Raw genomic sequence first — 26939 nt, forward strand, 5'->3', positions numbered from 1 at the left:
GACCCTAATAAGTATAATAATCTTAGTCCCATCTCCAACATACCTTTGCTCTCAAAAATCCTTGAAGAAAACTGTTGCTTCAGAAATTCACCATCATCTATCCCCTAACAACCTGTACGAACAATTCCAGTCTGGTTTCTGCCCCCTCCATAGCACTGAATCTGCACTGATCAAAATCACTAACGACCTCCTCCTGGCCGCCAACTCTGGTCTACTCACTATTCTCATCATCCTCGATCTGAGTGCGGCCTTCGACACCATCTCTCACACTATCCTCCTTAACAGATTAATCTCCATTGGTATTTGACACACGGCCCTTGCCTGATTTAAATCCTACCTTTCAGGCCGCACTCAGTTCATCCAACTCCAATCCTTCAGTTCCCACTCATTTCCTGTCACCACTGGTGGTGGCTTCTCTTTATCATCTACCTCCCTCCCCTTGGCAATATCTTCCATAAATACAACATCCATTTCCATTGATACGCGGATAACACCCAACTCTACCTCTCCAGCAAACCCAATTCCACTCTCCCACCTTCCTCCCTTACTGACTGCTTCACTGAACTAAAATCATGGTTCTCCTCCAACTTCCTCAAACAAAAAAGTGATAAAACTGAATTTCTTCTTATTGGTACTAAATCAACCCTCTCAAAAGCTGACAGATTTTCCCTCACCATCGACCACTCCTCTGCCAATCACATATCAATAACATCACCCGGTCTGCCTATTTCCATCTACACAACATCAACTGCCTCTCCATAACTTTCCCCTCCTTATATGTCCGATCTCCTCCAAATTGCCACCCCTTCCCGTTCCCTCACATCTGCCTCCTCTGTTCACCTCTCTGTCCCTCCCATCTGCCTTGTCAACATGGGGTGCAGGGCTCTGCCCCCCGACACTGGAACTCACTGCCACCAGACATCAGGAACCTTGACTCTCTCCCCCTCTTCAAATCAAGACTAAAAATTCACCTATTTAGTATTGCATACCCCACTTGATTGTCCATTTGTCCTACTCTGTTTTCTTTTTTCTCTATTTTTCTTTTACTGTTCCTTTTAATTATGTATTGTACAGTGTTCCTCGAGTGCTCAGAGAGGCGCCTTTAAATACACCGATAAGCGTTCACTGCAGTACAAAGCTGATCGTCTGGGCTGGAGCGGCTCGCTACTTCTCCAAACTGAGGCTGCGCTGATCGGTGACTACGGTAAGGAACAGATCAACTATAGATATGTACTTTATATGACCCAACTTCAAAAAACACAAACTATCCCTTTAAGGGCTTAAGTGTTTTGTCACGACATCATACAACCATAGTTAAAATGTTACATTTTTTACATTTATATATTTAATTAACAACATTATGGTGCACTAAATTAGGTTGTTAGACATACTATTGCAACTGGTGTTAAATGTTAGTCTGGAGCACTGCACAGAATAGAGAAACAGTGGGGACCGGTCTAATCCGGAATAAAAAAAAGATCTCTCAATTGCAGGAAATCGATGAGGGACGATTAGGGAAGACTCAAGAAGGTGCTCAAAAAGGTTGGTCCAGGTGCAAGATTACAGACCGACAATATTATAAACAATTAATGTTTCTAGGGTTCGACAGCCAAAATCGGGCACACAATGTGTTTTTTGTGTCATTCTTTTTTCTTTGGTTTGTTAATGTGTTATCCTGTCAAATTCTAGTCTCCAGTTTCTCTTCTCTTGACCATTCATTTATTTATTTTCATTTACATTTATGATTTAACAGTGTCAGTCATGCCTCACTGCTTTCACTTTTGAAAAAGAAAATAAAATTAAAAAATGGACTTAGTTACTTAGTATTATTTGTTTTATTTTATTGGGAGGAATGGGTTCTACATATTTTCTTCTCTCAGATGGCAATTGTTAACACAAAACAATTCAGAGAATGTGTTATCTCAGCACCATTCACAAGTATTCATTCCACCTATGGATTGCTGCTAAGATGACATTTGTGTCTCATCTCAGTTTTCATTTAAAATGCAGTAGGAGAATACATGTGAGACATACTGTATTTATGACTCTGACTTGAGAAGAGGATACATTTCTTGCAAGTATTCCTGGAATTAAGTATTTGTTATAGGAGTACTCTGCTTGAGCAGCTCACACATGCTTTTATTCCACTGATGAATTTAGTTGTTTGTGTTGCTTTTGGTAGTACTTTTAAAGAGTTGTAAATCTGTGCAGCCCTGCAACCTGCCTCTATGGCTATGTAGCCTGAAGGCATTGATGTCCTTTCTATCTAGTTGGATGGGATCATGTGGGACAGTGTGTCTTCTGCCTCCTCATCCTTCTACAGATTCAAGTAGCATGAGATTAGCTGCTGCTGCAGTACATCACTACAGGTGTAATGGATAACTACAGTGTGTGTAAGTGTGTGTGTGTGTGGATGAGACACAACTGCAGTTGTAACCAGGCTCAAGGGATTGGAGATGTGACCTCACTGTAGTTGGCTGTTAGAAGGGTAATTACCTGGATTCATTGCATGCTCAACTGTGTGGCTGACAGGGTTACATGAGAGAGAGAGAGAGAGATTTATATAAGAAAAACTCCAAACATTAGAAGAAACAATTACAGACAACCAAAACCCCCTTGATTTCTCAATTACTTAGGAAGATTTGACCAACAGGCAAAATCTATCCAACTGAGGAAAGCTTGTGGTCCGACAGCATTAAAAATGAAATGCTCAAATGCAGTACCCCAGAGATGCAGGGTGCAGTGTTGAAGTTGTTCAGTACTATACTACAGTCCAGATGTTTTCCTGACATCTGGTGCAAAGGGCTCATTTTCCCCATTCATAAGTCAAATCGGCACTGCACCATCGACCATGTATATACCCTTGACACTTTAATCAACAAACATGTACACCAAACAAAAAAGGGCAAAATGTTCACTTGTTTCATTGATTTCAAGAAGGCTTGTGACTCCATTTGGCATGGACTCTACAACAGGCTTCTACACTGTGGTATAGGGGGCAATATGTATGATCTAGTTAAATCAATGCATTCGGAAAGTATGTGTGCTGTTAAAACTAGAGAAAAACAAACTGAACTCTTCACCCAGGGAAGAGGTGTATGCCAGGGCTGCAATTTAAGTCCAACTCTATTTAATGTATATATAAATGAACTTGCTGTTGAGCTGGATCAATGTGCTGCTCCTGGCCTCTCCCTCCTAGATAGAGAGGTGAAGTCTCTGTTTTATGCTGATGACCTTGTTCTACTGTCTCTTACTGAACAAGGACTACAGCAACAGCTGGACATAGAAGAAAAGTACTGTCAGCGCTGGGCCCTGGCAGTAAATATGAAGAAAACTAATGTAATGATCTTTCAAAAACATCCCAGATGTCAGGGGAATAAACCCCAGTTTACCATAAATAATCATATAACTGAACATAACATGAGTTATACCTACCTTGGTATATCCATTGCAGCATCAGGGAGTTTCGATGTGGCAGTGAATGTACTAAAGAAAAGGCTCAAAGAGCCCTACATGCAATCAAGAGAAAATTTTATAATTTCCAAATTCCAGTCAAAATCTGTCTCAAAATATTTGATAGTGTCATCCAGCCCATTGCGCTCTACAGCAGTGAAGTCTTGGGTCCACTCAGTCATCAGAGCTATACCCACTGGGACAAACATCCAACAGAATCTTTACATGCAGAATTCTGCAGATTCATTTTAAACATGCACAGAAACACACCAAAAAATGCAGACCAGAAGTAGGCAGATATCCACTGATAATTAACATTCACAAGAGAACAATCAACTTTTTTAACCACCTGAAATCCAGCCCCCGAGACACCCTTCACTCCAAAGTCCTCCAAACTTTACTGTCAGAGATAGAAAGCAGAGACAGATCCTGACCAGTTACAGGCTCAGTGACCACAAACTGACAATCCAAACAGGAGGACACAAAATATCATGGCAACCAAAAGAAAACAGAACACGTGGTCACTGTTTTACAGGTGAGGTGCACTTTCTCCTAAAATGTGAAAAATTCAATGAAACAAGAGACATATATTTTGAAAAATTCAGCTCTATAATCTCAGATTTCAAAGAGATGAATGACCTCTCAAAATTAAAAATACTCCTGGGAGACAGGGCATATCTTGCTGCCCAATGTATATCAACATGCCACAACCTGAGGGACAGTGAGTGACCCACACACACACACACACACACACACACACACACACACACACATACTGTATATACAGGGTTCTCCCCAGACAATGGAATGGTGGCGCAGCGCCGCTATACTGCTAGCACAGCGCCACTATACTCATTTTCAATGTTAGCTGCTTTGTAATGGGTTAGGGTGACGAGCGAGCGTCCGTCCGTCCGTCCGCCACCCCCTGGTCAGATGATTGCGATCTGTTTGCCTTTGATAATTTTCCATAAATGTGATGGCTTGATTTTCCTTTATCTCGCTGAAAGACCAAAAAGCCAGATGGGGAACGAGGGTGCACAGGAAAGAAAATACCGCTCACCTGTTCTGTGTATTGTCACATATTAATGCAGTCTGTATGACTGCCTACTGGTTGTTTTCAGGTCGTCTTATGCCAAGAACCATGCGTGTGTGTAGCAATAGAAATGGGTGAGAATCTGCCACATTTGACACGTGCATAAGAAGTGCATCTCATGCATCCAGAGCATCCAGCCTGTTAGATTAACAATCTGAGTCTGTCAGTGGCAAAACAAGCACCTTTAGTTGACCACCATGATTACACTGCAGCCATTTGCAAGACCAAGCAGCCAGCTGAGGTGCTCTATTGGACTGATTCTAAAACTTTAAGTACCAATTATTTACAGCTGGGCAAAAACATAAAATAATAGTGTGACATTTTGAAGATATATCACAACACACAATAAATATCTCAGTATTTTGAAATCTATTCCAAAGCACTTCATAAATACTAGGACAGGCTTGAAAAAATAAAATGGCCACCTCAGCTAAAACAGTCTAGTAATTTCAGAAAATGACATCACTTTACTGTAATGTAGCCTTTAAAACAGAAAAACTTTACAGGTATGACATAGTATGATATAATGATATCCAAAATCTAAGAAAATATATTGTGTCGTATCACAATAAAGATAGACATAGGGCCCTGGTTTGAAAATGACCAGAATTCCCCTTTAAAAAAATGGTCAGTATCTTAAGGGTTTTTAAAATGACATTCAAATAGCCTATCTTATACACTAATACATAAACTTTGGACATCACCAGTCAAAACAACAGTTTTCGATTGGAGCAGCCAGTCTTGGAATGCCTGCTTGTCCTGAGACTTCTTGTCCTGCTTGACATGATCCTTCCATTCAGAGAACAACCATTTTTAAAGTTGTTTCCTTGTCATCTGGCCAACAGATCTGACAAAGCATGAATTCAGGCTTTTCAAAAGGCATCATTATGATGTTATTTCAGTGTCTATTGTCTTTTGATCTATTTAATGCAGTCAGATCACAGAGAAATCTATAAGTTTTGCGTTCATACCAATGTATTGTGTTAATTCAGTCTATGTCTACTTGCTGGTCACAGTTACTATTCATTGATTTTAAAATACCTATTAAGAATCTGCCACTCAGCGCAGACAGATGGGAAGGTGCTCCACAGCTGAGAGCTGAGCACCAGTCAGCCTCAGGTAGCACCCGAAGCTGCTGTCATCCAGATGCAGCTCCAGTGGGTGTCAAGCGTTCACTGATTTTATATTTGCATTGCGCCAGTAGATGCAATTAAAAACGTAAAACCCTGCAATCAAACTTGTGCAACAGCATCACAATATTTTTTTGACATTTGTTCTGAAAATAGCATAACATTTTTATTGTGGGTTATCAAGTGTCAAAATAAAGGATTGTATAAGGATTGTTTAGTAAGGATTTCAAGTCTACATTTTTCATGTGATTCTATTGTTGATTTTAGGGGGTTTTAGCCAAGACATATCTTACACAGAATATACACAATTTCTTTTTATTTAATTTCCAACACGACTTAATACAGCGAAGCGGAACTCTTCCTGTCCTACAATGGATGGAATTTTTTTGATCTTTCTAACCATTTCCAATTGAAGCTACTAGTTTCGAAGGAAAGTTTACGGCTACTTAATTGTTTTACTTATTATTTGTATTTTAAGATGTACTGGGTTTAAAACATTACTAATTGCAATTATCTTTCTAGTAAATTCTAACATTCTAGTTGTTGTTTTATTTCAGTTTTTGAGTTTATCATCTTTCATCATCTTTCTTTCTATTCGTTTTACTTGTGAGTTGGAAATTGTTGTCATTGCATCATACTGACATTTAAAAGTGATTTCTTCATTTGTATAATTCAGGGTAATTGTATGAGGGTTCAGATAGATTTATTGTTTTAAGTATGCTGTGTGTTGGTCTGATTCAATACTCTGCAGTGGCCCCACCGTCCTCCAGTCGTATAAGCTTTTGATCACTTTTCATCATTCAGGTTTACTATATAGGCTGACCAAGTATGAGGCAGATCGGATAATCTGTGGAGTTTGTTAAAGTAGGACTCCCACAAAATCAACTGAAAATAGTCGACATTCTAATGTGTTTACGGTATTGCTCCAAGTGTTTTCCGGAAGAATGGGAACATTTCATTGTGTCAGTATCTGTCAGATTGAAACCACCATTGCTATATGAATTGCATATGTAATGCTTTTTAATCTTATTGACAGGCAAGGAATTTTCTTCTAGCAAATGACCTGCTATGACCTGCTATTTTCTTTTACATATTCAAAAACTCATGACGCCCCCTAAAACGCAGCCGCTGGGAATACTTTCAACATATTTAAGCCCTTAGGTCCCTATACCTACAAAAAAAAAAAAGATCTTTGTGCCATAACCTAAACCCACCAGGAAGTCGGCCATTTTGAATTTAGCGCTAATTTGGGGTGATTTACACATGTTTTATTTTAACAATTTTGACAATTGATACCAAATTTTGTCAAGGTAATCTCAGCACATCTTCACAACTTGTTCTAAATTCACTCTGCATGACAAAATCTGTCCCACTGCAACAGATTACATACCATGAAACACAAACTGCAGTGCACATTGACCAGTCTGCCCCAAATTTAACATATTCAATCAATGGGACAATTACACTGTGATTTACATTAGATTATCATGATGCACTTTAGTCTTGATGTACTTACATCTAACGTGTAATTTGTGAGTATTTTCTAGCACAACATAGTGTACACAGGAAGTAGGGCTGGGCAATGTGGCCTAAAAATTGAATCCCCGATATTGAATTGCTGCGTCGTGCTCCGGCATCTGCCAGATATGTTACGGCGGGCTCCGGACTGTCAGAGCTGGGACAGAGCAGAAGCGTAATGCAGCGGACCTGCTGAACGTTAACTCGAAACCTATCAGCTCCGCTGGCGTGGACACCTCACCCCACCAGGGGGCACACCCCACAGTCTGAGAATCATTGAACTAGCTACTAACACATATTGACACGATAATATAGTGGAATGCGACTCCTGCCACTCTGCTGCTGGCCCAGCTGCTGCATGAAACATACATCAGGTGTACTTTGTAACTGTTGTGACCTTCGTGACCTAAGTACTGATTTTTTATTTTTTTTTTTAAATGCAAAGCAATGTTGTGGGCCATGGATAAGTAATGTAGTTGGTGCATGTCCAACCACCATGTAACACTGTGAACACTGACTACTGCAGCAAGCCTAGTGCTAGCAGCCCCGTTCAGAAAAAAAAGAGCAAAGCCACATGTCATTTGGCCTGCACTGTATCACTGTGCCGGCCCACAACGCCACTCAGTCTACATTGTTAAATTACCACCTGCTCTATATACATACATACATACATACATACACACACACACAAAATGTTACTCTTGGGAGGGGGTATTCTGAGCTCATAAAATGGCAATTTTTGCCAGACGCCTGGATATTTCCTTAGAAATACATGGGCATAGAATATTGCCATAAATCGCGCGCATTGAGACTCGCGCAATGAAAGATTCACCTACAGAAATCGAACATCCACAAGTGCATTTTTTCCCCCAAGCGCTTTTCCATGCACTTGGGAGCTATTTTTTATCCTGCATCTCTGCCCCCTGGAGCAATATTGTGTCCTGCCAGGAGGAAAAATAGCGAGCATGCACAGAGTCTGCTCATAAAACTTTCCCCCTGCTTGCGCCGAAGTGAATTTTTTTAGTGGGCGGTGTTATTATTATCATTGTTACGTTTATCATTTTATTTTTCTTATTTTTTTAATATTATGTTTATAATTTTCAGGGATAAAGAAGTAGCCTAGATCGAGAATATGAACAAAACAGTTTTACCAAAATAAGAAATGTCTGTTTGCAACAGGGTCCAAGTTGCAAAAAATGATCAGCTTTTTATCAGATTAATGTCAATGATGGAGGAAAGAAAAGACAGCAGTCAGACAAACATATTGAAGTTCATTGCTCTGTGTGACATTTTGCAAACATTCAAGTCAAGACACCAAATCACAATACAATGTCATTCAGGCATTCAGGGCTGTGTGGTTTGTCCCATTTGTCCTAGTGGTGTTGCCATACCCTGCTGTCCAATTGGCGAATATGCTCAACCAATTATGTTCGGCGATACCGTGGTGATTGGCATGCCCCCAGGCCTGCCCCCTTTCTGACAAAAACCCCACTAAAATAATTCACTTGCGCCCCAGCAGGGGGAAAGTTTTCAAGCGAGGAGAGGAGGTTTTTGCGAGCGAGCAGTCTGCGCACGCCCAAGCAGTGGAAAGTATTGTGAGCGGACTCTGCACACGCTCGAGCTGTTTTTCTCCTGGCAGGCCACAATATTGCACCAGGGGGCAGAGATGCAGGATAAAAAATAGCTTGCTAGTGCATGGAAAAGCATTCAGGGGGGTAAAAATGTGTGTGCGGATGTTTGATTTGTGCGCAGGGATTTTTGATTTGCACGCGCGTATGTTTTATTGCGCGTGCGATTTATGGCAGTATTCTATGCCCATAGAAATACATGTGTTTGATGTCCATTTTCAGTGATGCTGTTATCTCATATGTATTTGGACCATGTAAGACTTTATGATGCAGACCCATTGTGTTTTCACGCCAATGGGGGCAGTTACAGGTCATCTGCAGGTTTATTAATGCATTAAAAAAATTTAGGCAAGAAAAAAAGAATGAATTCTGTGTGTTCAGACTCCTATAGATTAATGCCAAAAGCACTTACAGAGCTCCTGACAGTTTGGAGGGAAAAGGGTTAGGGTTAGAAAAACATGCCTGTACTCCAAACAGTTCTTTGGGCTAGACTGGGATAGGCATTTTGGAACAGATTTCATGGTATCAAACATAGTATCAAATATTTATATTTTTCAAGCTATTGTATTTTCATATGAAGTTCCAGTATGGTTTTTTCTTGTTCGTGGATTCTCTATCCCGGAATAGCTCAAATGACCAAATAAAACACATTGTTAACATGAGTAAAGTGTGAATGTTGATGTTATTTACTGATTGAAAACTGCTAACAGCACCTTGAAATTGTCCAAGAAACAATACCAACTCCAGCATATCAGCTTCCCAGATGCTAAACTTAAGTGTCATCAAACAAGGCAAGGTAAATAGTTTTTAAGGTGAAATATAACGGTATAATCAAAATTAGTCAAAAACAGCCAATTATATCCCTGATGTCCCACCCTCAAACACAACCTCATTTGGCCATCCATGGAAAAGCTACTTAACCTCCCACTTTTCTGTAGGAATACATGCTTCCTACGGGCAATGCACTAGTCAGGGACTAACACACTGACACATTAACTAACACAATTTTTGCAGGCCAGGACATCTCTGCAGCGCCACATTACTTCAATACAATACTCCACTGTCACACATCTTTCTTTTATCAAAAAAGCAGCTTTTGCAGTTTGGATTCTGCATCGGGCCACACTGCGATTTCGATAATATTTGAATTAACTTTCCAGCCCTAGCCAAGAAGCAGCAAAAATGACCATGGAAAATGAGACAAGACAGACAATTTTGCTGATCATCTGGGCTGATAAGCATAATTCAACAGCATTGCCAATGTAGTGACTGAGAACAATAGCACACACATACACACATACCAGCAGAGGTTAAGGCTGAAGTACCAGCACAAAACAAGCAGTCCCCCCAGCATGGATGAAGAGGGGTAACCATTTTCTCAGTTCTCTCACTTTCCCTCATGCACACAGAGAGGGAGGGGGCTGCAGAGTGCTGGCATTTGGCACAAACAGACGTTCACAAAACCCTAAGGACCCCAGAGATGAAGGAGAAGCAAGGGGGTGGATGAAGGAGGAGGGGTTTTCAGGATGCCATTTTCAAGCAGGCAGCCTGTGGAGCAAAGTACTCAGGGAGAGAAGGAGAACAAAACGAGTGGAGGGAGGGCTCATTCCTCCTCTTCCATGTGGAGGTCAGTGTGCTCGGCAGAGAGGTCAGCCACCGCATGCAGCCGCAGCACAGCTCCTCTGCAAATTTGCACGTTATCTGCAGTGAAGTAGACAGAATCCACAGGCAACTGCATGTATGGTCCATAAATAGCTTTAATGCATGTTTAGCCTAGCATAGCTCAAAGACTGGAAGCAGGGGTAATATACTCACTCAAATAAAAGCAGGAAAAAATATGAAAACAAAAAGCAACAACAAGCACATTAACAAAGCAAAGATTCGACTTATCTGCTGTATGTTGTTAGCAAGCGATGACAATAAAATATTTGTGGTACAGAATGGTATGAACACACCACAAACTGGACTGCATACACTGGCATAGATTCACTGCACTCGGCAGTCTATGAGATTTCCATTTCAATATGTCAAATTCACAGCCAACAGGTTAACCTTCATTATGGACAAATCTTTGGACACAAGATAAATTAATATTAATATTGTTGTCTCAATGTGGAAATGGTAATAGAATAGAATAGAATAACTTGATTGATCCCAGACTGGGAAATTATTTTGTTACAGCAGTGGTGGCTCTGTATATATACAGTGCAAACTATACTATAAACAATAATACTATACACAGCTATACAAGATATAGACAATTCTATGAATGTGCAACAGCAGAACCACAGGTAAAATGAATAAACAGACTTAAAAGAACATAGAATATGCAGATGTGAACATGTAATGTAACATGTCAAACATCAAAATGACTGAGCTTTTCCTTTAATTAGTTTAGTAACTGATAACAGACGTACGAACATCGTCTGGAATACTAACCTGATGCTACATCTACCTAATCACTGTAGTTAGGACACAGGTGCGCTGCTTGATCTTGCAAGATGCATTTGCAAGATCACCTGAGCATGTGATCTCGAGCTTCCTGTTACCTTGAAGGTATCTAGGAGCCAACAGTACAGGAAAACTCATGTGACTAAAAATGTTTCTTATAATGCAGTGTGTTTGGAATCTAATCAAATAATCCACCCCCCCACCAATGACGCCATCACCACCACCTTCCACCTAGCACTCACCCACCTAGATAAAAAGAACACTTATGTCAGAATGCTGTTCATAGACTTCAGTACACCATTCAACACAATCATCCCCCAGCACCTGACTAGAAAGCTGAGCTCAGCTCAGCTTGCTGGGTCTGAACACATCCCTCTACAACTGGATTCTTGACTTTCTTTCCGGATCGGAATAAACATCTCCAGCACCACCACACTGAGCACAGGAGCACCTCAAGGTAGTGTGCTCAGTCCACTGCTGTTTACACTCCTGACGCATGACTGCACAGCACTACACGACTCGAATCACATCATCAAGTTCGCCGACAATACGACGATGAGTCATCATACAGAGAGGAGGTGGAACTGCTGATGACCTGGTGCAAAGTCAACAACCTATCCCTGAGTATAGACAAAACCAAAGAGATGGTTGTTGACCTCTGGAGAGCACAGAGGTACCATGAGCCACTGAACATCCATGGCTCCACAGTGAAAATCGTGAAGAACACAAAATTCCTTGATGTCCATCTGGCAAAGAAGTTAACCTGGTCCCTAAACACTGGCTCCACCGTGAACAAAGCCCAGCAGCGTCTCCACTTCCTGAGAAGGCTGAGAAAAGCCCACCTCCCACCCCCCATTCTCACCACTTTCTACAGAGGGACTATAGAGAGCCTCCTGGGTAGCTGCATCACTGCCTGGTTCGGAAACTGCACCAGACTGGGGTCACTCTCCCCTCCATCTAAGACATTTACACCACACGCTGTATCCTAAAGGCAATCAACATTGTGGAAGACCCTACCCACCCCTGTTGACTTTTCTTCCCCTTCCTTCTGGCAGAAGGTACTGTAGCATACGGTCTATCACTACCAGACTAAAAAACAGCTTCTTCCCCCAGGTCATACGACTCCTCAATGCTCAGGGACTGAACTGATCACCTCTGTTGCCCTTTTGTATGCTGTCCTATGTCGCTGTTTTGTATTTGTCTGATGCACTATTGCACCTCATGTAAACAATAATAATAATAATAATAATAATAATAATAATAATAACAACAACATTAATGATCATAGCCACTTTATGATCATAGCCACCAAGTATGCTTTCACTTGAGAGTGGCTGAATGTAAGCATTTGGTACTATTGTTGTTTTTGTTTGTTAGCACTGGGAAATGTTATTTTGTTGCACCGTGTATACGGCTGGAATGACAATATACCTCACTTGAATCTTGAATCTTGAATCATTCGTAAATCAGGTCTGGGATTATCTTCAATTTTAGTCACTAGCTACAATTAATAACAGGAACAAGGGTCAAAGCTATTGGTTACAGAACTCCATAAGCATGGCACTCAGTGGCCTAGAGTTCTAACCAGCCAGTGAAGAAACAATGAAAAAGAAAGACGTGATGAAGGAGGTGTAGGGATAAGAGGTGACGAGTGGGAAGGGGAGGAGTAGGAGAAGGAGCTGTAACACATGCCAGCACAAGCGACCAGGCAGTCCTGTGTTTTTTGGCTGCCGGTTGGCCTGAGAATGGTGTGAGGAAGAGACATCCATGCACAAACATACAGAGTGAGTAAGGGGCCGTATGTGCATGCATGTATGAGGTAAACAAGTATGCATAGCCCACCCACAGAATCTATTTTTTTCTCAGCATTATCTCAAATCACTGTCTCCTACATCCTGATGACTCCTGCAGAATCATCTCCATAAAAATGTTGGTAAATGGAGCTCCACCCTGACAGAGAAGCCCATCACAGACTGCAGGTAGTCTTTATGGATTTTTGTTAATGTGTTGTTGTTTTTTAAATGACGCGCGCACATACACACACGCGCACACACGGCCTAACTATGTACCTGCACACTTGTTTTCACTGAATGCCTGTGAGACACTTAAGAACAGCCCCAGTTGTTGCTTCCATCTGTGTGTGCAGAACCACCAAGATGCATCTGTACACCATTGCTTATTGGCACTGACATCACAGCCTGCATGGTGACAAAAAAGATGAAGGATTTCTTCTAAGTGCTTTCAGGCTTCAAACTGATAAAACACAACACTAATTATAATATTATTTTCTATTACACCCCCACCACCCCCGCTGCATCTGTGGATGTGCTAAGCTACTGTACGCTGCAGTGTTCAGGGGACTGACATCAGGCGAAATGAAGGCCTGCTGTGTATGTGTTTTTTTAAGGGGGATGGAGGCAAAAATAGATACTCGCTGTATCTGATCCATCGCCTAATCGATTACGCAGACTTGCACCTTCACTACAGAAAATCTATTACAAGGATGAAGATACGTTTCCATTAATCCACAAATACAAGATGCAAACTCGATTTAGTAATGCAGGTTGTAAAACAAGGAGAAAGCGATGACAACTACAAAGCGATTAGACCCGTTTGGTTTCTGCGGGACCGGATGCTCAGTTGTCCCGTGAAGCTGGGGCCCCGCAGCCCGCCATTCATCAGCAGTCCCTGCTCCACTGTTTCCCTCCACACTGCCTGCTGGGTGACACTAGCGCTGTGTGGAGCCACATAGCTGAGCACATCTCAAACAGAAGAAGGCCTATTATGGTAGATGTTACATGGATAACGACACGCACGTCGTCCCATTCTGTCTTGCAGATAAAACATTTTTAAAAAGAGAGACAGAAAACGCATCACAGGTTTAGGTAATCCGTAATCCACGCCACACGTTTTCCCCCTGATTTCAGCTGCAATTGTGGATCTACACGCGGGACTCACCCAGTCATGATGCGATTTTAATCCAACCCGGTGAGAAGTCCGTCCGACTGAGTACCATCCACACCAGCAAATCCGTTCCAAGACTGATAGACTGCAGACTGCCCGCTCCGCGCACTGTTCTCTGCGACTACTAATGCTGATGCTGCTGCTGCTGCTGGACATGCGCGCTCACGACAGGGCCAGGTCGCGCGCAAGGGAGCTCCAGCACAGCGCGGCCTGCTGGTGACACCACAGACACTGAGCCTGTTTCTGGAATCCTATTAAAAGTATCTTGAAAGAAGCAATTTATCATTTCCAGCCACCTGCATTCAACAAATGAGGGCCAGTATTTTATCTTCTTTCAAGGTTCAGTTCAAACTCTTTTTGCCATTTACCTTATATTTCAATTTGTTTCTATGCAGTTGCAGTATTGCTCATTGTTAAAATCGTAAAGGCTGAATTAATTACCACCATGTTTGTATTTATGTACTCATTTAATCACCTGTTCAGTCAATCTGTTGCTTTCTGCATTCTTTTGTTACACCATAAACTCTTAACTTGCATTCATTTCACTTTCATTTCAGTTATTGTCAACACAAACAGCCTCAAAAACAGATGTTTTGTCATTTATTACAAAGTTTACCAAATTTACAAAAAATATCAGTGCAGTAGAGAACACAGAAATACCACTCTTCTGAGAGGAAGGAATTTGATGTGCTTTAGTGTCTGGTGCATAACAAATGAAGGCTAAATACTGCTACTGTTGCGGCTTCCTTGACAAAGCTTTTTAGCCGCTGAGAGTACGAGGTTGGATCCTCAAGTTCGCAGATTTTGAGAGATACACTAAAATCCAAAGATGCTTTTGGTGCATTTCTTATGAACAAACAGCACAGAGCTATTACAGCGCAGCAAAGATGGATAAATGGAAGAATGAAAACCAGAGGATTAAACAGATAAAAAAAAGTGATGAATGAATGAGTGGGTAGCGGTCAACAAAAATTATGGCTATTACCCAACCCTGCCTCTCTCATCTGTGTCACAGGTGAGTGCACACCTTTCCGCACACACTTCCGCAAGTGCACACGCCCACTCCCACATGAACCACCGCATCTACAACACACACACTCTCTCAAGCACACAGTGCTCCTCATCTTCATCCTGTATGTCTCCTACAGCTACAAACAAGGACATGGATATAGAACACAACAATACAAAGAAAACAGATGGAAATATTTATTTCATAGTACAAATATTATAGCAAAGGTGTATTTTTTTGACTCACAAAACTGTACAGTTTTGTGAGTCAGACAAAACTGTACAGTTTTGTGAGTCAGACAAAACTGTACAGTTTTGTGAGTCTAAAATAATTGTGGTCATACACAGACAAAGGTGTGGCAGGGCAGTTTAGTTCAGACACATTGTTTTTTATTAGAACTTGTCCATACTGTGTTTATTATACAGTGTCAACAGTGATGTGATCAGGCTCAGATATGCGCAGAGTGAACTCTGTGTTTTGTTTTGTTTTAAACTTCATTTTCCCAGAATTTGCAAACGGAATACAGACAGTGTCAAAGCAATAAATAGGTACACCAGTAGAAAGTAAACTTTTGAGAATGTGGCATATGGAATTGCATATGAAACATCACAGTGATAACACTAGTAGACTATGTAGCCCTCTAGTTAAGTAAGAGAGAGAATGGAACAAACCAAAAAAAGAGAGAAAAAAAAAGACACACCAACAAACAAACAAAAGAACAACATTTGAATGGGCGGTATGAGTAGGTCACCAGAGACTAATGGTATCACTGTTTTCCCTAATCATTTCATATCAAATACAGGACGAGTTATAACCATTTTAAAAGGCATCTTTCTCATTTTTCCCAGAATGCATCACCTTTGTACTTTAGCAGTCTTAGAGTGAATGTCAGATGTTCCATATTTTGAATGTATACATACAGTACATTGAATACCCATTGGAGAATCATGGGAGGTTCTTACAGAACCATCACTTTGTTATGGCCTATATACTTGCTGCTATGAAGATTTTTAAAAGGTATCTGTTTTTTGGTAATTCTGGGTTCATATTCCCTAGGTACAAGGATAGACAGGTGAATTTAGAATCATAGCTTTGGACTTTTCTAATAATACTATGAACTCCCACCAAGAAGGGTTTAAGAACTTGACAGCCCCTAAATATGTGTGCATGATCTGCCACACAGTCACCACATCCTCTCCAGCATTTGGGTTGTGATCCGGTCTGCACTGTAAAAAAATAAAAATAAATAAAAAATCCTAGTTTTACAGTATATGACTATTTTTTACAATAGTTTTTCTGTTCTTTAAAAATAGTGTACAAAACTGAAAACTTTACTATGAAGACATTATCTGTAAATCAACAACCCACCTGTTATTTATGATGACAGTAATGACAAACTACATTTCTTTTTTTTTTTTTTTTTTTTTTTACAGAATAATACTATATTAATTTTACATTATCTTTTCTGTTTTCTTAAATTACTTACAGATTCATGTAAAATGATAGTAATTGTCTGACATTACATATGTAACCTGGTATATCAAAGTTTGTGTCCATACTAACAATCTAATGTTTTTCTCTATGATTATAGGGTAAAGATTAGTTTTATATCTGTGTATTTTTTCATTCAAACTCTGTAAATAAATATGTAGCACATTATATAAAGGTTTATGTCTATACTAACAACATTTTCCTCTGTAATGTTAAGGTAAATCTTATTCACAATCTTGTTCACTAGTACTTATATGGCAAGTATAAAAGTACTGGTGTAGACTTATATAGTTAGTATTAGTACTGCGTGTTTATAAACAAAAAGGCAGTGTGTACATGCATACTGAAAGCGTACCTCTGCAAGAACTCCAGAGTAGCGGCAAGTTCCACTGGGTAGTCAATGCTGTGCAGGTAATATGAGCAGAACATCATCTGGACTGCGTTGGTGAAGCAGGGAAGTTGTTCGCTGACTACGACCTGGTCCACAGCAACCATGAACATCTTGGCAGTGAGTAGGCTATTACCTGCAAACAGTGCGAGTATGATTACCTTAGCCATTAATTAGTTTGCTACATGTACGTATATGGATCCCCATTGGTTAAGTAAGCCAGGAGCTATGTTCCGCACACTGCAAAACAAAACTCTACCAAGTAAAAAGTAAATAAAAAATAATGTAAACTAATTTCTCCAGCTCTGTTTTGCAGTGTACTGTACACTCCTCCAAATAAGTCTTTTTTAGCACACCGACCACAGACCACAATGCAGGGTGTCCATGGTAGCTTGGAGGTGTCCACATCAGTCACAATGGCGGTGTCATCGACATTTGGTAACATATTGTCTTCCTACTCTTTGAAATGGACAAGAAGCAACAGTATAGCTGCACAAGTTTCATCCCCTCCTGTCAGGTCTTGGTTCAGAATAGTGCCTGCTCTGCTGGATGGCTCCATCTGAACAAAGTGAAAGTACCGCAGGATTCTTCTGAACTTGGTGGCTGTGGAGTCTTCAAAGCTGTCATCAATCTGTACACCTGTTACTTCTCTGAAATGAAGCCTTATTCCAATTTCCTGGCAGAGGAAAGGCCATTCTTTAAGGTTATCTTCCGTCTCCTTCAGTCCTGACAGTATGTCTTTCCACATGAGGCAAGCATCTCAGCCATCAGTCTTTCTATTTTTTAGCATCTTTGTCTTTGTTTTTGAACATATTCATTAGCTCTTTTTCTGTTTGCCTTTGTTTCGCCAGCAGGAAGCTCTGGGTCAGGGTTAATGCAGCCATATGCATCTTTGCATGCTTTTTTCCATTTTCAGGGGTGTCACTTTCAGAAAGCCTTTTCTGCGCAGGAGGAGCTTAGAGTCGTCTACAGTTATCAACAGTTATCAATCCGAGATATGAACTGTTTCACAAATGAATCATACCCAGTGCCGACAACTTGGCCCTCAATCTCATCTCAGAAGGATTTTGGGTAGCTAATTACCATTTTCCTTGCTATTTCAGTGATGTGCCTCTTTCCTGGTTTCTTGCATACAGTCATTATTTCAGCAGCTACTATCCTAATGAACTCCGTTCTCTCTGCTGTAGTTGGGCTCTTCTCAGTATCCAACACCCTTCTTGTATTTGAAGGCATTTTATTCCAGGGTATGTCAAAGGTGTAATGCTAGCTACTATTTTCTCTGGCTAACAGTGAGGAGCCACTCCCTGAAGTAGTAGGTGAGACTTGACTTCTCATAGTTAAGACTGAGACTGGGCTACTTGTGGCAGTGAACTTTGGCGTGAACAGAGTAAGCACAATCCGGGAAATGTCTGACGTTGGACAGTGGCTGTATGTGAATACAAAGACAAACCCTGCAGACCATGTATCCTGAGGTCTCACTGCCAAAGAATTTCTCAGCTGTCAATCTTGGAAGAATGGTCCAGAGTTCTTACAAGAAGAAGAAGACTCATGGCCCAAATCTGGTGCAAACCGTGGTCCAATAGCAACAGATGATCTTGAAATCAAAAGCGATGTCACAGCCAATTTCATTCAAACAGAAGAGGAAAATTCCATCAGCCGTTTGATAAAACACTGGTCAAACCTAGACAAGCTTAAGAGAGCTGTCGCATGGTATTTGAAGCTCAAAATACTTCTGCTACAACTAAGCAAGAAAAGAGAGCATCTCCACCACGAGATAGAGGCCCAACAGACAGACCCACAGAGACAAAGAAATCTAGTCTCGGCTAAAATGACCGTACTCATGAAAAAAATAAATAAATAAATAAAATAAAATAAAATATATATATATATATATATAGACACACACAGGGAACTTGCACACTCACTGATCAAACCTGTAGTTTGTGAGGCTCCTCGTTTTTCCTCTGAGATGGGCAGCATCTAGCCCTCACAAAAACCTGCCCGTCTACTACATTTGATACTATGACAAGCAAACACATGAACATAAACACAGACATTGCCAAAGAAAAAATGTTAACTGATGAGGATAGCATTTGGCTGATGTTAAGATTAGGCTATTGTCGCTGTACACAAGACGTTCACTTGGACCATAGGCAGACAGTGAGTGTCATATTGCTTGTAACATCACAACCACGACTGTTACATTGCTTTAGTAAAGTAGTACATGTCCTCTATACTATCCATACATAATCCTATAACCTTACCTACGTCTAAGTGGTCACACTAATGATTTGTTATTCTAGTTAACAGTTCAGTAACAGTTAGCCTGATTGCTCTCTAATGTTTATTACATTGATACTTATGGACAAATTCTTCATGGAAAAATTTGAATCCTTTATCCAGTTTCTTCTTCTTGGTGATAGAGTTTTCCTCCACGACTCTTGCCACGTCGGCAAAGCTAATTTTTGGCAAAGCCATGAGGGAAGTGGTGTAGACTCTCTAATCCATTTTAAACTGCCCAGCTATCTGCTGTGTTGACATTTTACAGGAAGTTTGCATACACTACGATTGTGTATTTCCAGTTATTGTGTGAAAGGTCTACAAGTGAATATGTGCATGAAGATCAAACAAGTGTGCGAGGCAGCTGAAATCTGCACATGTGACACAAAATAATTTATGTGCTCGTGCAGATGTGTTATTGCTCGCGTGACTTTTAACTCAAAGGTTACGCCTTAAAAAGCAGCCTACTGTATTGTAAGTTACAAAAAAAAAGGTTCCGATAGCTTTGAAAACCTCAAATTGACAAGCAATGACTTCTGACTGAAATCATGTTGGCAATGCTATAATTAGATAAAGTTCATACATTTTGAGTTGAATCTAACTTGAAAAAGCAGTTTTGGGTGAAATATTATATATTCTATTATAATGGGCCATTATATTAAAATATGTAATATTTCACCCAAAACTTCTTTGCTTGTCAGTATAAGCTATGAAAAGTTCACATTGACAAGCAAAGACTTCTGACTGAAACTAATAATAGAACAACTGAAATCATGGATGCAATGCTATAATTGGATAAAGTTCATACATTTTGACTAGATTCTAACTTGAAAAAGCAGTTCTCATTGAAATACAGCTTACTAGAGTGCAAGTGGCAGAAACAGGCTCAAATATCTCTGAAAAGCTCATGCTGACAAGCAAAGAGTTCTGACTGAAACTATTGATACAACAACTGAAATCATGTTTGCAATGCCATCATTAGTTAAAGTTCATACATTTTAAGTAGAAGCTCACTGGAAAAAGCAGATCTCATTGAAATACACCTTACTAGAGTGCAAGTGGATAAACAGGCTCAAATAGCTCTGAAAAGCTCATGCTGACAAGCAAAGAGTTCTCACTGAAGCTAATGATACGACAACTGAAATCATGTTTGCAATGCCATCATTAGATAAAGTTCATACATTTTAAGTAGAAGCTCACTTGAAAAAGCAGATCTCATTGAAATACAGCTTACTGTAGTGTAAGTGTCAGAAACAGGCTCCAATAGCTCTTAAAACCTCAAACTGTCAAGCAAAGACTGACTGAAAGTAATGATAGAACAACTGAAATCATGTTTGCAATGCTATTATTAGATGAATTTCAGACACTTGAGGAGGAGCTTGCTTGAAAAAGCAGTTCTTATTGAAATGCAGCTTACCGTAGTTTAAGTGGCAAAAACGGGCTCTGATTGCTCTGAAAACCTCAAAATTGACATGCAAAAAGTTTTGACTGAAACAAATAATAGATATAATAATGCTATATTTAAATAAAGTTCATACATCTTGAGTAGATTCAGAATGCACTGCACATGCACTTTCTCACTCTGAAAGCTCATATTGACAAGCAAAGATTTCTGACTGTAACTAATGATAGAACAACTGAAATCATGTTTGCAATTCTATAATTATGTAAAGTTCCATTTGAATAGAATCTCACTGGAAAAAGCATTTCCCATTGAAACCTGGCTTACTGTATTGTAAATGGCAAAACAGGCTCCCATTGCTCAATTTGGAAAGAAAAGAGTTCTGATTGAAACCAGTGATCCTGTTTGCAAAACTACAATTAGGTAAAGTTCAGACATTATGTGTTCAGACATTATGAGTAGAATCCACCTTGAAAAAACATTTTTGAGTGAATTATATCTTGATAAGATGAAGGGCAAAAATAGGCTTCTTTCCCCCACAAAAGATTAAAATGGCAAGAAAAGAGTTCTGACTGACAAGGATGATAGAACAACTGAATCCATGTTTGTAAAACTATATGTAGGTATTGTTTATACATCCTGAATGGAAAAATCATTTATCCCACCACCACACTCTGGCATGACATGTCACACCACCACTGGGCATGCAAAACGGTGAGCAGAAACACACAGACACACACACACACACACACACACACACACATCAGGATGAGATGCATACACATCAGGGACGGTAATTAACACCCGCCATTTACCAAATGCGGGTGAATTTGTGTACTGGCCAGTGACCTGAATCAGTTTACCAGCCACTGTGGCAGGTTCATTCCAGTCAGATCCAATTAATCTTAATGATCGATGTCTTGGTTAAGGCGTAACTGCGTTTTCCATGATCCTAGAGTTAGATCTGGTCAAATTATATGTTTCTGATTGGACCAAAGTGTCAGTTGGATTTCAGAAGGGCCGGAATTCTAAAACTACTAGAACGGCCGTAAGCGGTCATCCTGACTGCTATATAGGCCTAATACACTCTATTATCCCTCATGTAAACACCCAGTTGAGTGATGAATGCATTCATTGTATCATGATATTTAAAACTAAATAACACCAAAATTTACATTTCAACAAGTTTAAATATAAATTTATTAATATTCATATTGTCGCACATATTAATCTGTAATTATTGCGTATATTTACACAAGATTTTGATTAGAAAATTAACAATTAAAAGTAACTTATTTGATTATGAAACATTTAATTTTAACACTTGATAATATGAATAAAAATGATAATCAAAAAAGCTGGAAGCAAGCTGATCTAAAACAAAAACAAAAAAGAGCCATTGCGATCAATGGTCGCAAGACATGCAAAGTACCTCTGCTCTCCTCGCACACTTACCACACACGGGCTTGTGGCCAGTGGCTGTTCTTGTCAGAATTGGGACAAAAGAGAGGACTCAGATGCAGAATGGCAGAATTAAAGTCAGGTTTTATTTTTCTGATTAGTAACCCTTCAGATGAGATGATAAACAAGATGCTATAAACTCTGAGAGACAGACAAGACACACAATAACGAAAAACACTCCCGAAGGAGGAAAACCTGCTCTCAACTCTTATTCTGAAATATATAAAATTTACAAAAGAAAAATCGCTCCGAAGAGGATGGCACAAGGCTATGAAAAATTAACTACTCTTTCTAAATCCAAAAAGGTTACAACAAAAAGCACTCACAAGGAGGGAAAAGAAACAGGCTATAAACAAAGCTGAACTGAAAATGAAAATCCTAACCAGAAAATTTTACAAAATCAAAATCACTCTCTAAAGAGGACAAATACAGAAAAAACAAAACAAGGCAATACTTAACAAGGCGAACTTTCAAGACTGTGGAACAGGGCTTCGGTATACGACGAGACGACGAAATACTTAGGCGACGCAGACAGGGGAAGACAAAGACTTTATACACATGAGGGAGGGAAACACAGGTGCAAACAATCAGGGATTAGGGATGACGTCAGACCAGGAACACAGGAGGAAGGGCATGTGATCTGAAACGAGAGGGAAGTTACTTTCAAAATAAAACATGAATCCACAAGACAGATCCCAAGACAAGACAAACCTCACCGCGATGTGACAGTTCTAGACGTGTTTTAAAGGATAACTAAGGTTGATTTCAACATGCAGCTTTATTGCTCAAGCTACCCTTGACTTGCCAGTACCAAAGACGCAAACACTTTTGGTGCAACCCTTACAGGGCTCCCTGAACAGACAGTTAGCATTGACAGCTAACAGCATGGGCTCAGAACTTTACACTGTGTTTTAAGTGTCTTAACATACTCCAAATCTCACCCCAAAAGTTATGCAACATCATCAGACACCTTACAACACAACACTGTAGAGTGTATAACTCAAAATGAATTAAAAAAGTGGTTAAAACAGTGTGTTTGTGCAAGCAGCTACATACCGGTTTGTTTACAGCCCTGTCTTCTGGCAGTCCAAACTAGTCGATCCATCGAGCATGCACTTACATGGAAACTTAAATTTTGCAGACGGAAACGTATTCCAGCATTTTCGTTTTTCTGTTCATAACGTACATGTCCATGTTACAGCCTGTAGAGAGCCATGAACCTTACAATAGCCTGTTATGAGTCTAATCGCTTTGCACTGAGAGCTAGCTTGTCTGCGCATGATTGTAGCTCGTACAGAGAGGGGACTCGTCAGTGGCAATCATAGCTGTTTCCGAAATAGTCACGATGGTGAACTTGACTGATGTCGAAGTGGAAGACATCGACGACAACCTTGAATTTGACGGTAGACCATATTTATTCGAACCGGAGAATACAGATGAGGAGTTACTCGCACTAGACAGCGAGAGAGCGGGGCAGAAAGCGGAACAGGCAGTGGCGGCTTCAATGCCAAGGACATTGACAACCTGGTGGTGCTCTTGTGGATGTTGTGTCCAAATGGATACAGAAGAGGAAAGCCTATGCTGTAAAGAGTAGGACATCATACAGCCTAATGTGTCCCAGGATAGCATACAGTGTGTCACCTGCACAGAGGACTTTCCTCATCTCATTCATCCATCTGTACTGCAGATGGTTTTTTTCATACCGAAAATAAACTGGAAGAAGAGACCAGCACCAGAGGGGCCTGATGGAAAGCTTTCCACAGAGTGAGTAATTTCATGCAATAATGCCCTCTGAGCTAACACTGCTTATTTTGGTACAAATAGATGTTTCACTGTGCTGGGGAAATGACCAAACCGTTGCTCTTTGTTTACCTTTCTTCAGCCAATGCAGGCTCATAGCATATCACGCAGTGTTGGACTGGGCTCTAAATGGAGAACATCTTGGCCCCGGCAACAGGAGGATATTGCCTAGTTGTATTGTAGCAGAGATCAGACGGATTAGACGGGCTTCAAAGATGTAGAGGACATCTTCTGGGTCTGTTTCTCTGAATCATACAGTTGAACTTTATTGCCAGGAGCCTACGTGTAACAGACTAAAACATAGAATTGTTTTGAGGGTATAGTTATTTATTTTCCAACAACAGATTTGTTATGACTATTACAGTATAAAACAAAAACAAACTTGTTCTTTTGTTTTTTTATTTGAATGGCAAAAAGTGCAAATATTACCAGCATAAAAAGTAAGAATACCTTTTGGCAGTAGGCCTTGTGCACATGTAAATACTGTTTTGTGATTGTTCATAATGAATATTTAGACAAACATTACTATGTTGACTGCCTGTTGTAAGTACTTGTACAAGTCAATAAAGTAACAGTACTACAGTCTACAATGCGTGTTTTTGTGTCTTTACATGAAGCTATAAGAAGAAAAAAACAAGTGCAAATGTTTTCACAAAAACCTTTGGGAAAACTATGTACAAAGCAATGTATGCTTTTCGAAACAATGATGCGGCATGTGACCATATCACTCTTGTCTGGTCTTGGAACTGGAGCTATGTTGCATAGCAGTCTCCTCCTTCTTGGCCGAGGACCGGCATGGGTTTGGACAACACAACACTCCTGTCTTCCCCCCTCCTCAGGACACGCTCAACCAGGTCATTCTGGAAAGCCGTACCTTCATAAATGGGTTTTGCAACCCACCGTTGAGTCTGCCTTGAGTTGACAGCCTTGTATTTGGCTTGTCCTGACAAAAGATAAAAATCCCTGTGAAGTGCATCAATTCAATGACACATCAACAGCTTACTGATGACGAATTTACTGTGCCTATGTAGAAAAATAACAGCTGGGTAACTGTGAGCTTGTATACTGTAGTGCTGGTCTTCAGGTCAGCCCTGACACAATACTCAGCTGACACCAACAGGTATTTGCAGATTCATTGTGTAGTCATACCTACTGTCTTGTGTTTTAGCTTGTGGTCTCCCAAGATTGTTGTTGTTATCCATAACAGCCAGTTGTGCTCGAGCCCTCATGCTGTCATAAGTGAAGTGAAGTCAATGACAATAACACACACACACACACGCACACGCACACACACACACACACACACACACACACACACACACACACACACACACCACGATATCATAATAAAGGTAAACCTAGAATATTTTGACAAAAAAAAAAAAAAAAATTAACTGCTCCGGGTTAGAAATTGTAGGTATGACACACTTATCAACAATATTACACTAGCGACTAGGTGATGGAAACTAGGTGATGCATTCAACAATGATTATTTTTTGGTGTTGCAGTGTAGTGATTCTACCATTTCAGACATTGACAATGGCCTCAAAACTGATAATGTGTACAAATACATACTGGCGTGCTTGAACAGACACATTTGTCTCAAGTCCTGCAGGAGGTTCTTGTCCATTACCAATCCAGTCAACTCTTGAAAAGCAGGTGAATCTGTCCTGAGCCACTTTTTCCACCACTGCTCCTCTGCTGTCAGTGTTGGATGGTAACACCTACGCTCAACATCCTCCTCCTCCCACCTGTGAATGCCATGGATGTGATGGAGAAGCAATTTCCATCTTAGGCATTCCTACAAAAATTAAACAATGCAGAAAGTAGCAATGAATTGCAAATGTTAGAGGTCACTGTCATGACAGACTTTACCACTTGGTGTTATCTAGATCACACCACACTACTTTTGACATAGGCAGTACACCAACTTAATTACCTCCTTGTCACCTTTACTGGTGCTGCATGACCAGTACATGGGAGGGACCTGATCCATGGCTGCAGGATTTTGTTTTCCTTCTTGTTCGCCACCATTACAAGTTTCTTCTTCAGACCTTACAAAAACAATTTGACAAGGTATTTTGAAAATAAAGAAAGGGGAAGTGCAATTATTTTGCAATGAAACCACTGTCCACATAGATGACTTACTTTTAGAGACATGCAATAGGTCCAGCTCGTAATAAATGTGGCTGTAATTGTCCTTCATCAGTTTACGAATGGAGGATGATCTATCTGTTGTTAAGACACCAATGCTGACACCCCTCTCAAGGGGGTAGTCCAGACCCCGTTGAAACCCAAGCACCTCCATCGCCACAGAACTGCTCACTTCTGTAACCTAGAGAATAACATTGTTTGATCAAAGTACAAATGTGTCAGCATTCAGTATCCAATGAACTGCGGACAGGGTTGGTGTTGTGTTACACATTTGTGCACTGATTTACCTGAACCAATTCAAAATGAACGATTTCTTTAGTGACATCATCTTGACACGAATATGTGCAATACTTGCTACTGTACCCTGTTCTGGGAATAAAGAACAATAGGTAACTACATTGTAGATAGGTATGACACTGATGGATAGGTAACTACACTGGAATGTTGCAGTGACTTGCTATGTAGTAGAACTCAGCCTTGCCTGGATTGTCGCATCTTGCATCTCAACAGAGCTCAATCTTTTGTCTTGATGTAGACAGTTCAATGAGATGCTCCATGATTCTTTCATGCGGCTCTGCGTATGCTTGTTGTATTGTGGGAATGACGTAGGTGGACTGTGTAGCATCAAACTGAGTTTCCTTGGGAACTGGTAGATGGAGCAGTTCAGTCCAATCCTTTATTGTAGTATGGGTGGTTCCAGTAACAAATCTGATGAGG

The 26939-nt window shown here is 40.3% G+C and overlaps 1 protein-coding gene and 2 long non-coding RNA genes across 14 annotated transcripts in view; 1 reads left to right on the forward strand and 2 right to left on the reverse strand.

The window, feature by feature from the left end:
* Positions 1–14357, reverse strand: part of fat3a (FAT atypical cadherin 3a) — a 226858-nt gene extending 212501 nt beyond the window's left edge. For all 12 annotated transcript variants that reach the window (XR_005078593.1, XM_037119880.1, XM_037119863.1 and 9 more), the window contains exon 1: positions 14232–14357. The gene's annotated coding sequence lies outside the window, so the exon portion shown is untranslated. The remainder of the gene's footprint in view (positions 1–14231) is intronic.
* Positions 14358–23692: 9335 nt separating this feature from the next.
* LOC119010085 lies at positions 23693–24493 on the forward strand. Its single transcript, XR_005071897.1, has 2 exons — positions 23693–24032; positions 24151–24493. It is a non-coding gene; the product is annotated as an uncharacterized LOC119010085 (long non-coding RNA).
* A 736-nt stretch (positions 24494–25229) lies between these two features.
* LOC119010079 lies at positions 25230–26595 on the reverse strand. The gene is made up of 5 exons (XR_005071895.1): positions 26510–26595; positions 26217–26403; positions 26008–26122; positions 25644–25869; positions 25230–25298 (listed from the first exon to the last, which is right to left on the reverse strand). It is a non-coding gene; the product is annotated as an uncharacterized LOC119010079 (long non-coding RNA).
* Between the last annotated feature and the right edge of the window lie 344 nt (positions 26596–26939).

The sequence above is a fragment of the Acanthopagrus latus genome, chromosome 2, assembly GCF_904848185.1.
Source record: "Acanthopagrus latus isolate v.2019 chromosome 2, fAcaLat1.1, whole genome shotgun sequence".
NCBI lineage: Eukaryota > Metazoa > Chordata > Actinopteri > Spariformes > Sparidae > Acanthopagrus > Acanthopagrus latus.